This window comes from Schistocerca piceifrons, chromosome 3 (genome assembly GCF_021461385.2).
Source record: "Schistocerca piceifrons isolate TAMUIC-IGC-003096 chromosome 3, iqSchPice1.1, whole genome shotgun sequence".
In the NCBI taxonomy this organism is placed as follows: Eukaryota; Metazoa; Arthropoda; class Insecta; order Orthoptera; family Acrididae; genus Schistocerca; species Schistocerca piceifrons.
The window spans coordinates 673,860,998-673,876,172 of NC_060140.1; positions in this window are offsets into that span (position 1 = coordinate 673,860,998).

Here is a 15,175-nt window from a genome sequence, read left to right on the forward strand (position 1 = left end):
CAAGAAGAGGACGAGTTCACCATCAACAAAGTAATATGGAAAATGCCACACATCACTGGATCGCATGAGCAGCGTTTGAAGCTTTCAAAAGTTGTGCATGCTGGTGTATTTCTACTATTAACTTGCCATTCGTGGGAGCTTTTCGAGTACCCAGTGCTACAGTGCAAGGTGACAATCGTGGGCTATTAAAACCTCTGTTCCATTGGAGACTCCCAGATTTATAATACTTGCATTTCACACCAATAGAGGAGGGAACATGGCAAACGGATCTACCTAATTTGACGGCTGTAAGTTAACGAATGCCAGAGTGTACCTGAACTCCGAATGGGGGAGTGAAAAGTGACTAACGTCTTTCTACCATGGAATTCACTGATATGATCCGGGTAATGTTAACAAACGTATGGTGATGTCGCTTCAATTATTCAACCACATGGATACCATCACCTACGTTAAAGGCTATTCGAGACCTGGAATTCCATAGGTGTCCTGCTCTCGATTGACTCAAGAAGAAGGAATACGTGAATATAGTGCTGTGTCCACTTAGTTTTAAGTTGGTCGAAAAAATAAATGAATTTTTACCTCACAATCTGTGTACTTTCTTTCTCACTTCGTTAGCAGGTTTCCTTAGCCAGATATTATATCTGTGGTTCTCCTCAAGCACAGGAGATATAATTTTACACACGTCTGCTGTGTCTCTGGAAGCGGACACACTCACATTGTATGCTACCATAATGAAACACATGCCGCACTATAGGCATAATCCCATGCAACCATTACACATATTTTGTCATTCTCTATTTCAAACTTCACCTTCTTATCAGCTCCCGCGTTTAAAATTAATATCATCTGTGTCTTACACACGCACAATTGGGATCTGTTTTCTGTAAATAAGAACAAAGGCGTATGGTAACGAATTTTTCATTTAATATATTCTCACAGATGCAATTTAGTTCCTGAACTATAATTTGATTCCTGAGATGATATTTGGTTCTAATAGTTCACTGCAGAGATGCTAATAACAGTGGTTCAGTACAGTTTGGTTCTTCAGGTATAATTTGAGTCTTGAGATACAATTTGGTTCTAATATTTCAATGCAGAGATACTAATAATTGTGACTCAGTATAATATGGTTCTAATATTTCCAGTGCAATGATACTTTACTCACACAATATTAATATCACTAATAACTATGATCAGATAAATCCTTCCACAGTCCACCTAACAGTAGCACTGGTTGACAATATTTACAGTTTTCAGTGTACTGGTTGAGAATAATTTTTACAGTTTTCCAGGGCGCAGTACTACTGATTGAGACTATTTATACAATTTTCCAGGGCATAGTAGCACAGGATGAGAATATTTTCTAGGTGGAGTGGGGTCTATCAACACTAAAAACTAATTAGATTGGATGGTTGGCAGCAGGTAATACTTAAACAATATATTATTTGCAGGAACTGCTTGCAGTGTACACACACACACACACACACACACACACACACACGTGGTGAGCGAATATTTACAGATGCACATAGTGACAAGATTGACAAAACCCAGACATGGTGTAGATGTATTTATTTACATGTACACCCAGATATGCATTTACACCAAAAATATTTACACTACGATAAATGAGCCATATTATTCCATATACACACACATACAGTCTCTTACTCTCTTTCATTCATGCATCATTCTTGTCAAACGAGTAGTGTGGTACAGGTGATTTTCAATCCTGTCGTCGCAAAGTTTAACATCTCTAGCCGACAAACCGGTTCTAGACTGCAGCACAGTGTACATCTCATACCCTCCAGACTGCATGCTACTTTGCTGCACCATGTGTGACAGCTGCGTGGGAGAGCTTTGAAATCCTTTGTATAGGCACCACAAACAGTCTTGAGGGTCCTTGGTGTCGAATGATGCACATGCTTTGCCTGCCTCTTGGTGGCAACTTCCACTGCGTGATATCCATTCATCTAGAATCTTGGACCCACAAGTTCCACAGTCGGTGACCCATTCGCCATTAGGCTGGTTAGCTTCTTGTTCTGTGGAACAATAGCGTAAGGTTTATTGGCTGTGTATCAAGGCGTGTCGAATTGTTCACCACGGTACCTGTTGTAGCGGCCCCTTATTAGTTATAGGGCTCGCACAACAGACAAGCAAGATGTTCTGCCGACCTCCCTTCGAGAGCTCAGATCGAAACATCGCCAGTGGACGTAAACAATAACAGGCTTTCCAAGTAAACAGGGAACTGCTTCGCCGGAAGACATTTGACAGTGTTCCACCAATGCGAACTCATGTGACTCATGTAACACACTGCCAGCACGGCGTTATAAGGACTCCTGGAGAGTCACACTGGCAGTGTTTTACCTATCGCTAGAACAGCTCCGGCCAGTACTTACCCCAGCTCTAGTATAGTATACACTCGCCGTAGCATACAGTAGTACGTTGTATCTCGTAATTGGGAGAGTAGATTTTGGTCATTATTCCCTTTCATTGTCCTTATTCTTATCCAGTTTTACCACCACAAGAATCGTGTGGTTTTCTTGTTGCTCTTGCGTTTGAAAATTAGTGCATGCCAAGAGGGCGTTTTTTTAAAATTATAGTAGAGTGTGTTAGAACTTGACTGTCAGTTTTTCCTGCCATCCGCAGGACACTACTGTGATTGGCGATGAAGATAAAACTTCCACTTTCGAACGACACGTCCCCTCAGAGAAACTTCTTCAGTTCTTGGTGCAAACTCTACAGCAGATTCAGGCAGCGCTCACAAGGTCAGCATTTCGTCCTCACTCCCCAGCGTTGTAAGTGGTAGCTCATAGAGTGGTTTCCATCGCACGTAAATTGAACACTTTGCACATGGCTCCACTGACGCTTCTGGCTTTCGATAGGTCTCTCGAAACATGGTCAAATTATGGCGAACAATTGGAAAAGCATTTACTAGCACATGGGATCCACGACGAAAATCGAAGTCATGCTTTTTTTTAGCAACAGTCGGTCCACAGGTGTATTGTTTAATTCAACGATTCAACTCTGAGCAGTACCCTCACAATCTCTTTTACCCATGTTAAGGGCTGCCTTTTTGAGTACTTTGACGCACAAATACACGTCACCTCCGCCTGTCAGACTTTCTTTTGTGGTCGAATGTCCACAGGTCAGACATATTGGGAATCGATTACGACGCTCCAGAGTCTTTCCCGCGATTGTAAATTCCGGTGCGCCAACGTCGCCTGCAAGCAGTCTTATGCCTTTTCATTGATTCACGATATGGTGGTGATTCACGCACCAGACAAGGGTCTTCGGGCTGATATATTTTGAAGGTAGAGAATCTGCCCCGCAACACCTGTCTGCCGATCATTCATGCGTTTGAACAGTCTCACCGGCTACAACCGCTGCGTCTTGATACGGTTGTTTACGCGGCTCGCCAGTTGCCGAGCACCGAGCGGGAGTCTCGTCGATCCGTCGGTCCATTCTATGACAGAAAGTCTTTCACCCGGTTTCCACCCTGTCCAGACTGTTTCTGGACTCACCAGCGGTCGGAGTGTCCCCAGTGGCGAGCAAGGTGCATGGCTCGCAGCCGAGCAGGCCATATCGCCTTGGTGTGTCAGCCTTTGCAGAAACATGGCGTAGATGCCACGCTTCTTGCGGACGCACAGGCTCGTCATGAGTTGTCACCTCAGAACATGGAAGCCTCGCATTCCATTGACAGCCAAGTATTCTCGATCATTCCCCAGTCGGGAGGCCGGTTTCTCCTTACCTTGGAGGTCACGCATATTCCGGTGGTCATCTAAATTGACACGCATCATCTGTTTCCATTGTGTCTGGTGCCACATACCAACGCTTGGGCTCGCCGGCTTTATCCCCGTACACTCGCACCTTGTGCAGTTTCAGTAATCACCCTATATCAGTCGATGGGTTTTTTTCCACACCAATCTCTTACAACGATCGTTCCTTCACCGCTCAGTTTTTGGTGGTCGGCTCCCATGGCGCTAGTAACCTTCTTGGTGTGGACAGGTTTGGTCGTCTGGGTTTGTCAGTGCAGGAAGCAGTACAAGCGGTTTCGATCCCCTCATCAGATACCCTCCTCGCCCCGTTGCTCAGCAAATACGAAACACTGTTCTCATCCTCCACACCAGGGAAGAAGGGTTACACCGTGCATGTTAGGCTTCTTCCCTGTGCTGTTCCTCGTATTTTTAAGGCCTGCCCGTTACCCTTTTCTCTCTGAGACAGATTCCAGGTGGAACTTCGCCGCTCCGAAGACGAAGGCATCCTTTCTCCGGTCGCGCACAGTTGCCTGGCGACGCCTATCGTGATCATTGAGAAGCCAAACGGTGCTTTGTGTATCTGTGGCGATTTTAACGTCACGGTAAATTCTTAGTCCGTCATCGATGCATACCGTGCCTCATCGGTGGTTGTCATACTCGACACCTTGCGGGTTCAACCGTTTTCGACAAAATTGATTTGCATGATGCTTATTTGCAGCTGCCATTGGATGAGTACTGGCAGTAGATCATAGTCATCAACACTCCATGTGGCCTTTTCCGGTACAACCGCCTGCCGTTTGTCATTGCCAGCGCCCCCGCCATTTCCCAACGTTATTTGGAACACCTCGCAAGTCAGGTGCCCTGTGCAGCAAATTATTTGCACGATGTCATCGTCGGTGGCTCGTCCATGGTTGACCTCACGTACAAGCTGGACAGTCTGTTTCAGGTATTTTCCGAGGCTAACCGGCGTTGCCGGAAAGAAAAGTGTGACTTTTTTGTTCAGTTTCTCCCTGCCAGCCACAGGATTCTATAGCACCTCATGAATTCATATGGATTGCAGTTCTTCACCCAACAGATGAAGCTGTCTGTATTCATGTAAAGTGACTGTGTATCAGCGAAATGACGAAAATGTGCTCAAATTGGCATCTGCATGCTGGGCATCTGCATCAGCAAGTAGCAAGTCAGTAGGAGGCAACTCTTCCTACACTTCACTGATAGTTTGCTGTCCTATCCACACATATCATGTGTGTGTGTGTGTGTGTGTGTGTGTGTGTGTGTGTGTGTGTGTGTGTGTGTGGTCAGACTTTGTAGTATATTTTCCTGGTTCATGATCGGATTTTGTGGTATATTTTCGTATTTTGTGTTCAGATCTCGTAGTATATTTTCGCTACAAAATGTTCCTTTGTTGTTGTTACAGCATTCATTCACCATAATCAGGAGGAATTAATTGGAGAGCTCGAGTCTGAAAAAGGGTCGTTTCATGGGGATTTGGAGCCCTCTCAGATCATGGATTAGCCTCCAGCTGCAATTCCACTAGCACATCAGCCATATAAGTACATGTTGTAATCTAGTGGGAAACAAGTGCAAGGAACTTGTACACGCACATAGATACATGGTAACAAACAACGGGTCAGCAAACTACCAATGAAGTGTAGGAAGAGTATTATCCTACAAATCTACAAGTGAAATAGTCACTGAGGAACTTGTATACTTGCACATGTTGAGCAGAGATAGGACAGCAAACTATCACTGAAGTACAGGAAAACACAGATACAGAATTTTAACTAAATCTGAAACGTTGGACGAAAAGATGCACTTATATTTAAATTCTTCTAGAGACAGCAGCCGATGGATGAGGAACTGTCATGATGATCACTGAAAGTTAAACAATTACATCTGAAGACTAAGGTAAACTGAGGATGACTGTGGAGAGGGGTAGGGTTTGCATAGCCTCAAGCGCCTCCCTCTATTTTGGCAGAGCCAGTAGAACTGCAGGAGCTTTGACCAACTGTCTTTGACAGGCAGTGTCTCCTTAGTAGGATCTGGTAGGTCGCTAGCGAGATAAATTGCCATGTTTCAGACAAAACTGCAAGTTCTCACAGAAAAAGTAACTGCCTGCTTGTTCTCCTGAGATGGTCCAGACTCGTTTGTGAGGAAGGGAAACATCTCCTCCCTGGAAGGAGTCAGTGTCGCCTCTGACAGTGAAATATTTTGTTGTGTTTCAGACAAAGCTACAGTCACAGTTTCCCTGGAACACAAAGACCTGCCAACTTCCAGTGGGTGGTCTGGAAACCGAGGAATGCCGGCTTTGCAGCTATAGATATTTGTTCAGACATGCTAACCTTTCGGCGTTTGTGAGCCCGTCTCGAGGTGGCACGGCATGGAGCGGATCGACAGGCGAGCGCGAGTGAGTTAAGTTGGGTGGTGGACAGAAGACAGAGCGATTGCCCAACGAGGGTATGATGATGATGATGATGATGTTTGGTTTGTGGGGCGCTCAACTGCACGGTTATCAACGCCCATACAAATTCCCAACCTTGCTCAGTCCAACCTCACCACTTTCATGAATGATGATGAACTGATGAGGACAACACATAGTCATCTCGAGGCAAGTGAAAATCCCCGACCCCGCCGGGAATCGAACCTGGGACCCCGTGCTCGGGAAGCGAGAGCGCGACCACGAGACCACGAGCTGCAGACCCAAGGATGGGAGGTACCCCTGTCGGTGAAGAGGTGTTTCTAAAAGGCATTGTACGGGCGACAGTTGTAACGGCTGTGACATGAGATCGTCTGCGTAGGCAAGCAGTTGGTGGCCGTTAACCGATGATATTTTATTGGTAGATTGTAGTGGCGACCTACTTCTCTGATGCTGTTAGACGATTATTTCGCTGAACTGATAAGGTGACATCATTCTATTTCTTTCATTGGGCAAGCAGTTTCTGCCTTTCGTTTTGCAAGTGTACCTCACCTGAGACAAACTGTTAGCGAGTGCTCAGTTACGAAAATCTGTTAGTAATCCATGTTGGGGTCGGCCGCTACGCAATTTGTTGCACCAGTCTGATCGAATTGTTGTTGCTTGGCGTCTAGTAGCGTCGGCATTCTGCCTTACCATCCAAGCCGTGGGGCTTGTTGTGCATAATATTCTAGAGCTGAGTGTTTAGTTTTTTCCAGACAATATTGTGAATTTTGAATTGTATGATGTGCCAAAGTACGCTAACTCCATGATAGACTGGTGCGGAGGTTTAAATATCGGCATCCGGGAAGTGAAGTCGGATGCACGTACTGTACTTCGGGCCCTTCGTCGGGCCGATATATCGTGTCCGAGTGGCACAACCAGGTGTGGCCTGCGTTGGCTGCTCCGCAGGACTTTCATGCCTGCTGGGAACTATTTGTAAGAGAAGTGTCTAATGAATATTATTGCCTGCTTAGTTGAGAGTCCGTACGCAAGGCTACTGTTTCTTTTGAATGGAAATATTTGCGCAAGGTCTTAAAACTGTAAATGAACTTACGATATCCCTTTGGGTGTGCAGTGTTTTCTGTTTTCTTTATTAAGGCATTACCTTCTCATTTGAAAAGCTGTCATACATTTGTTAGTAACTAAAGTCAACCTATAGCCTTCATGTATAAATGTTCTCTGGCTGGAAGTTTATTAGTACAAATGTTATTTCTTCACTATTTGGCCGACCGCTGTGGCCGAGCGGCTCCAGGCGCCTCAGTCTGGAACCACGCGGCTGCTACGGTTACAGATTAGAATCCTGCCTCGGGCATGGATGTGTGTCATGTCCTTAGGTGAGTTAGGTTTACGTAGTTCTAAGTCTAGGGGACTGATGACCTGAGATGTTAAGTCCCATAGTGCTCAGAGCCATTTGAATCATTTTTCCCTATTTATTAAAGCAAAATACAGTTATTCACAGTTCATGTGTAAGGTTAATTGCCGGCCAGGGTGGCCGAGCGGTTCTAGGCCCTACAGTCTGGAACGGCGCGACCGCTACGGTCGCAGGTTCGAATCCTGCCTCGGGCATGGTTGTGTGTGATGTCCTTAGGTTAGTTAGATTTAAATAGTTCTAAGTTCTAGGGGACTGATGACCTCAGAAGTTAAGTCCCATAGTACTCAGGGCCATTTTTTTAAGGTTTATTTTTCTTTTAAATGAGTATATTTGGGTAAGGTTTTAGAGCTGTAAGTGAACTTACTGTAACGCTTTAGGCGTTCAGTGTTTTCTATTTCATTTTTAATATTAAAAAGTATTTTCTTCCCATCTGAAAATTGTTATACTTACTTTGCTATCGAAAGCTAACTGATGGGTTTCATGTACAAATATTCTAGAAGTTTGACAGCTGTTATCTGTTGATTGACTTTAATAAATATTGTGAAGACAATAGGTGAATTCTCCCCCCGTCCTAAGGTCTAGTCCTTCCGCTTAGTACTTTGGGCGTTTTATGATACGCCGAGGTAATACCAATTTTAGAGCTAGTAGACCGTTGTCATCTCTGACAATGAGATAAATTGCGCTTTGGTATTGCTTCACAGTCCCAGGAAAAATAAGCTTGTTTTCCGCCTAGAGAGACACAGCGGAGCAGCATTTCCAGAATCACATTTGCAGGAAACATCCCTCCTCTATAGCTTGCTTGCGGGACTGTTGGCTCAAGTGCCCTGGGATTACAGGTATCGAACAAGGTGAGTGGTACGAGGGCGGGCAGGTAGGACAGCCGGCACAAGGCAACAAAAAACCAGTCAGGCACGCGCACCGACCGCGCGGCGGTATTTTCGCTGGCTGCCGTGTTGCGCCGCCGCCAGCTATAGCGTTGCAAATCAGCCAGCGCAATGCGTTAGGCCTCAGGTACCTGTGGAAGGTGGCCAATGTGGGGGGAGGGGGGGGGGGGAACCTGTACATTCGGCGCGCCGCCCGTCGGCTTTCATGTGCGTTGCGATCTGTTGCAGTATATTTGCCAGTTTTTACTGATCTGTAGGCGAGGTTTTAGGACCTTTACCAGTGATGACTGTTCGTGAAGTTTTACTTTGTTTAGTTCTAAGTTTTCTGTGATATGCAGTGAGTTACAAAGCTTTTTCAGCGTGTGGGCCTCATTATGGATTTGTTAAACTTATTATGGACGACTGGTTTTTCATAAGAGCATTTTTCTATCATCTTGCCAATTTTAAACAGTTTTGTTTATTCGAATCTGAAGCAACAAGGCTGTAGGGACTTGTCAGTTCGGTTTCCTAGCCAAAATTAAGGATTTCTGCCAGCAGTATAATTTGCATACAAATAAATGAACACATTTCAAAACACCGTACCTTATGTGATTCCTCCCCAGCAGTTCAGCACACACTGTGTCTTTTTCCCACAAGTTCCCAAGTGGGGGAGGTTTGAGAAGTGGGGGAGGGGAGGGGGAAGTAGGGTATGGGAGAGGATGTGAGGAAGGGGGGAGGAGTGGGAGTGGTGACATCAACAATTTGATGTTGTCACATCTAATCCCCACCCCCTCTCCATGGTTTTTGATGTGGGGATCCCACAGAGAAAGCCACCATCTCCAATAAATTTGGCAACAATGCAGAGTGGCATCAAATGTACATTGTCCCTCTACTTTTGACACTAAGTAAAAGGAAAACGAGAAAACAACCGCTATTATATTGGCAGAGCAATATCTTTACGCCAAAGATATGATTATCAGAAGTTCTTTGGCACTTTGGAATTAATATTTTATCGTTTATCATAGGCTTACCATACTTCAGAGTTCAAAAACTGGGGGAATTCAGATAATGTGATTTATCTCACATATTTTTCACTTCCTTGGACCCTTTTCTGAAAATCTTTTTACAGATAATTCTATAAGTGTACAGAACAAGTATTACATTTTTCACGTTGTACAGTACAGTCGACAACAGCTTTAAATTTTCAACAGTACCCTTACTCTGATCTTCAGTCCACTGAACATTTAGCAAAGAAAATATTCTCTCTACAGCTGCATTATGTGCAGGTATGGCAAAAAAGTGCTGTACCACTTTCAACAGTTCAATGCAATCACCACTGCTACTGATGAATTGGTACCATTTCTCAGCAACACTTTTCCCCACCGAAGTTGCAGGGTTCATCATGTAGTATATTATTAAAGCACTTATCTTTCCAATAAACTGTAAACTTACACTTACAGTTACCTTTTGCCATCCTGCTCCTGTAACGACATACTGTATAACTTATAACACACTGGTCTGTCCACGCGCCAGAATATGTAGGTCCACTGAAGGACATCACTAGAACCAGCCAAACAAAGAAGAGCGCTTTTCCGCATTGTGTAGCCAGTAAAGGGACCGCACAGGCTATGCTCGGCAATCGTAGTTGAATCGCCACTGTCAAAGAATTTGAACGTGATAGCTCGATGGTTTTGTTAACATATGCTAAAATGAGTTTTGATGAACACAAAGAGAATGTCCAAAGCCAAAAGCGTACGTATTTATGAAACGGACCCTCACTACTACCAGTAACTCAGCGTGACATATTATGCAGCAACCGCGAGGAGATTAAGTAAAAGTGTTTAGCAATGTTAAAAAACATAAACCAAAACTGAACGTCGAGTGAAATTAAGATTTTTTATGTAGTGATAAATTAGTGACTGGATGTCGTGGGTTTCGTTGTAACTGCTGATTGTTAGTATGGATGTCCTGTGTCAAATTACAACTGAAAGTTGACTCTTGAACAGTGCACCAGTTTAAAACTGACTTGAAGCAGTTTTTTGATTTCGCTGTTCTGAGAACACACACCATTTACTCTTTAGAGTACTTATTTAATGTATTAGAGAAAGTCAATATTCAGCTATAGCAAAGTAAATAAGATACAGTCTAGGGGCACATGTGGTGCAGTAATAGTGTGTTACAGCTTCTCTTTGCTGAGTGAAGCCATCTCTTGTACCAGTGCGGCTACTCTTCTGCAGAATAAGAGATAGTTCTAGGTTTTAGAAGAAGCTATTTTGCTCTTCGTGTGACACGCTCTGCGCTGATTAGAGAGAAATGAAAACAGTGAGCTGGGCCACAACTCGGCTTTTGATAGTTGCCCCACAGCATAGTGTGAGTATTTTGGAAATAACTAGGAGGTGAGACGGGAAATTTCTGGAGCGTTGAAGAATAGAAATCGCCTCAGTGGCTTGTCTGAAACTTCTGTAACTCATGTGTACGACCTGTGACAGACGTTAAGGTACGAGATCAGATCCGAGACACATTTTAAGCTTGTGATGCGCATAACATTGTTATTTTATTATAATATTTTGTTAATAACGATACTGGCAGTAATAATAATAACAAATGTGCTATTCGTGTCAATATGCCCCGACATAACAAAATGCCAAAAAAAAAACTACACATATTTTTCGTACAGTTGTAAGCCATCGACATTGTTGTTTTATTATAATATTTTGTTAATAATGATAGTTGTGGTAATAATAATAACAATAATAATAATACACAGAACTTCACTAAAGAAAATTTATTATTTTAGTATGCACACAGGGTAAATTAGAAACAGCAGGCAGTCCCATCATAAAGTCATTCTCGACACACATCCGTCCGTTCGTTCTTCAATATCACTTTCTTTCCTTCTTACTCATTGCAGTTTGGCCGCAAGTAGATGACATGTGTTTTGTATATATGTTTATTACACGTTACACAGAAGATGTTTGTTTTATTGTCATTTCTTGAAGGACAGAACTTACGGAGTGCACGTTTAATAGGTTTTTTTGTTGTTATTGATTTGGTCCCACCAGCCACTCCTCCAGGATCTCGGATGCTCCTGACTATTCTCAGAGAATCTTCTGTTCCTGGAAAATGCTTCCATGATGCAATGTTCTCTTCTGCCAGTGACATTCCAAGTTCCTCCACAAATATTCTCCTTCTAGTTAATTTTTTTGCATTCCAATTAGGGACAATCGAGGTCCATAAAACAAATGCATTAGAAGCGGTAACATCAAGAACATTGTAGAAACTGTCATGGGCCCTCTATTGTTTCTTCGTTTGCATGTATGTGTACCTGTTAGGTGATCGAGCGCGTCTACAGCCCGTTTGGTTGAATTATAATCTAAAGAACAACATTCTTGTTTCTCTGAGGAATGTAATTGACCACTATAGTGTCATTTGTGAAGTAAAACGAAGAACTATGAACCTCCTTGTCGGGCACATTTTGTGGAAGTTCTGGCTTATTTTGTTATTTAGGAGAAACCGTATCAAATTGTATGACGTAAAAAAGTTGTCACAAGTTACATTCTGGCCTATCAAATCAGATGTGAGATCAGCAGCTACTCTCATTCCCTGATTTCTTTTCTAGTGTCGCTCCGCTCTCCTTTGCTGTATAAATTCTGGCAATCAGTATACATGAAGATCTGCTATCACACAGAGTCCACATTTTGATCGTATATTTTGCTGGTTTGCTTGGGCTATACTGCCTGAATGCTATCAACTGCTCGTCGACGGTCACATTTTCTCCTGCATGATACAGTTTAGGAAAGACTATTAACCACTTCTTCCATGCACATACTGTGACAAGTTTATCAGTACGCCGTCATTCCTCTCTTGTGGATTTCTTATCAAACCTGAAGACGTGCGATGTTTTAGAGAATGTTTCAAGGGACATAGTTGTTCGCAATATGTTCCGACTAGTATCTTTACCCCATAAAGATCTTATAGATTGCCCATCTGATGGATAAAAAATCCCCTCTCTCCAACGCTCCCCCCCCACCCCTCTCTCCGCGCCAAGGAATAAGAGTTCTAAGTACGCATGAAAAAAAGAAACATCAATGTTTCTTCATTGTTGACCATAAACTTGTTGTTCCCCAGTACTTGAGATCTGCACTATTTCAGTTTGAAGCGCTGTACGAAGTACTATTTCAAATGAAATTTTTATATTACTTATTCTGCTGCTTGCATATCTGTAACCCCTGCGATACTCTTGATGAAGTTCGAAGAAGGTAGGCGGCGGTGTTGTGCTGTGCTGGTAGCTGCAACTGCCATTCCGTGTTCCCGTTTTTAGAAACGGAAGTCTATACAATACTTTGAGCAGGCTGTAGACTGTAGTCACTGTGAAAAGAACATTCTCTTTCAGATGCATTATTGACATGAACTTCTAACCCGGAAAATGATCCTTCGTCTGTTGAGATATTTACGGATTCTTCTGCCAGTGATATTATAAAATGGTTCAAATGGCTCTGAGCACTATGGGACTTAACATCTGAGGTCATCAGTCCCCTAGAACTTAGAACTACTTAAACCTAACTAACCTAAGGATATCACACACATCCATGCCCGAGGCAGGATTCGAACCTGCGACCGTAGCGGTCACGCGGTTACAGACTGTGGCGCCTAGAACCGCTCGGCCACTCCGGCCGGCCAGTGACATAATAACCATGACGTTACGATTCAGACTGATCACAAGCGATAGACAGTTCAATGTCACAGTTCAAACTGAGCAGGAGCAATGGCTAATTCTAACAGTTGACAAGCGCTAATGACAATTGCATTGTGGTAAACGCAGCACCTTTGTTGACTTGTTGAATGCTGAGAATAAGTATGAACAGTGAAAGTCGTTACTACAATAAAACGTAACAGCCAGCCAGAAAGTATTTGACGTTAGTGAAATTAATTTCGGGTCACTACAACCCTAACGTTACATACATAACTATTATGGTTTATCACCAAATGACTTAAATATTTTAAAACATTTTTAAACACATACTACCATTGCATTTTCAGACAAATTCACCAAATTTCATTAAGTTGTGTTGACATGTAAGAAATAAGAAACGAATTTTGTTGCCACTTTGGGTTAAATGGACCCAAACAGAACACCAGGTTTAGATGTGCTTAATGTAAATTGACGTCGATCTATTCGACCGTGAGATAAGTAAAACTGGCCCCATGCCACAGGAGCAAAGGGTTAAGTAGTGCGGCCACTGCGGGGCTTGAGAAAGTAAGAGGGAGGAATGTTTTATTGCTTGTCTTCCAGTGCGCGATTCATTCCGATCAGCTTCTTTTGAAACGTAAATAACATGGATTCGTGAATAGGCGTTACAGAAACGATCATGTTCAGATGCGGTATTTATTTGTAGCAACGAACATCATATCAATTAAAGCTGTTGTAATACAATGCAGTCATTGAAATCATTTATCGAACTCTTGCCATGGTGTGTGATATTCAGTAGAGCATTTTAATATAAGTAGGGATACCATTATTAATAAAAGTCATTCTGATACATAGTGAAACTAAAGATACTTCGCCGCACAACTATGATGCCACAACTATTAGATCACTGAGGTTGGCAGCAGTCTGAAACAGACCGCAGTCAACAGAATGTATTCCGAATAGTGCAGACTATTAACGATCAGTACTTGGGGACCGGTGGCCAGCATATCATGTCCTCTGCTAGTCTGTTGGGGGCATTTAATATGCCAATATATGTAGGTTACGAATAAACAGGAGCGTCTTCATACCGAATTGTGAACACGGGTTCAATAGGCATTGCACCCTCAGACCTTTTTCTGAGGTAGGGAGATCTGTCACGCGGTCCACTCAGAGCTCGTGAGTCTAATTGAAGATTTGCTTAAATAAAGAAGCAGCGGGGTCATCAGGGTCATGTACTGACAAAAACGGCTGGAGCAATTGCATGGCAGTCGACCGGTCGGAACTGGGCTGAGGTCTAACGCGTGAGTGGTTTCATCAATTAATAATAAGATGGGTAGATATCTCGAACGAGTTGATACCCCGCAATGTTGTCACTGAACCTTGAGAAAAAACGTTTAACGACCGCTGGTCTAGTCTGATCAGAATATCTTTTCTGTGTAGATTGCTTGGTCACGAACGACTGTCTAGGTGTCATTATGGCTCTGAATTTATTCAAAAACGAAAAGTAAAAGGAAAATGGTATGATGACATTTTCAACCCGGCTAGCACCGGAGCGTCTCGCCAGCGCGCACTAGGCTGACTTCCACGGCAGTTCCGCTCAGAGGAAGGCTGTCTGATATATCACGTAACAGCCGGTGAAGGTGCATAGCGATCGGTAACAGAGTAATTTTGCTGAGCTACTTGCAATTTACGTTCATTTTCATAATGAACGAAAATTGCAAGTAGCTCAGCAAAATTACTCTGTTACCGATCACTATGCACCTTCACCGGCTGTTACGTGATATATCTGACAGCCTTCCTCTGAGCGGAACTGCCGTGGAAGTCAGCCTAGTGCGCGCTGGCGAGACGCTCCGGTGCTAGCCGGGTGAACGGGCAATTCTGACGTGGAAGCCAGCTGAGCTGCGGGCTGCCTCCCGATGCAGGCGCATCCGCTACGGCGAGCGTGACTTACCAGCAGACGTCAGCGCCATCTGCAGGAATTACACGCAGCAGCAGCGGCGGCAGCTCACTGTAAGCTGTGATGCAAGTCTACCTTTA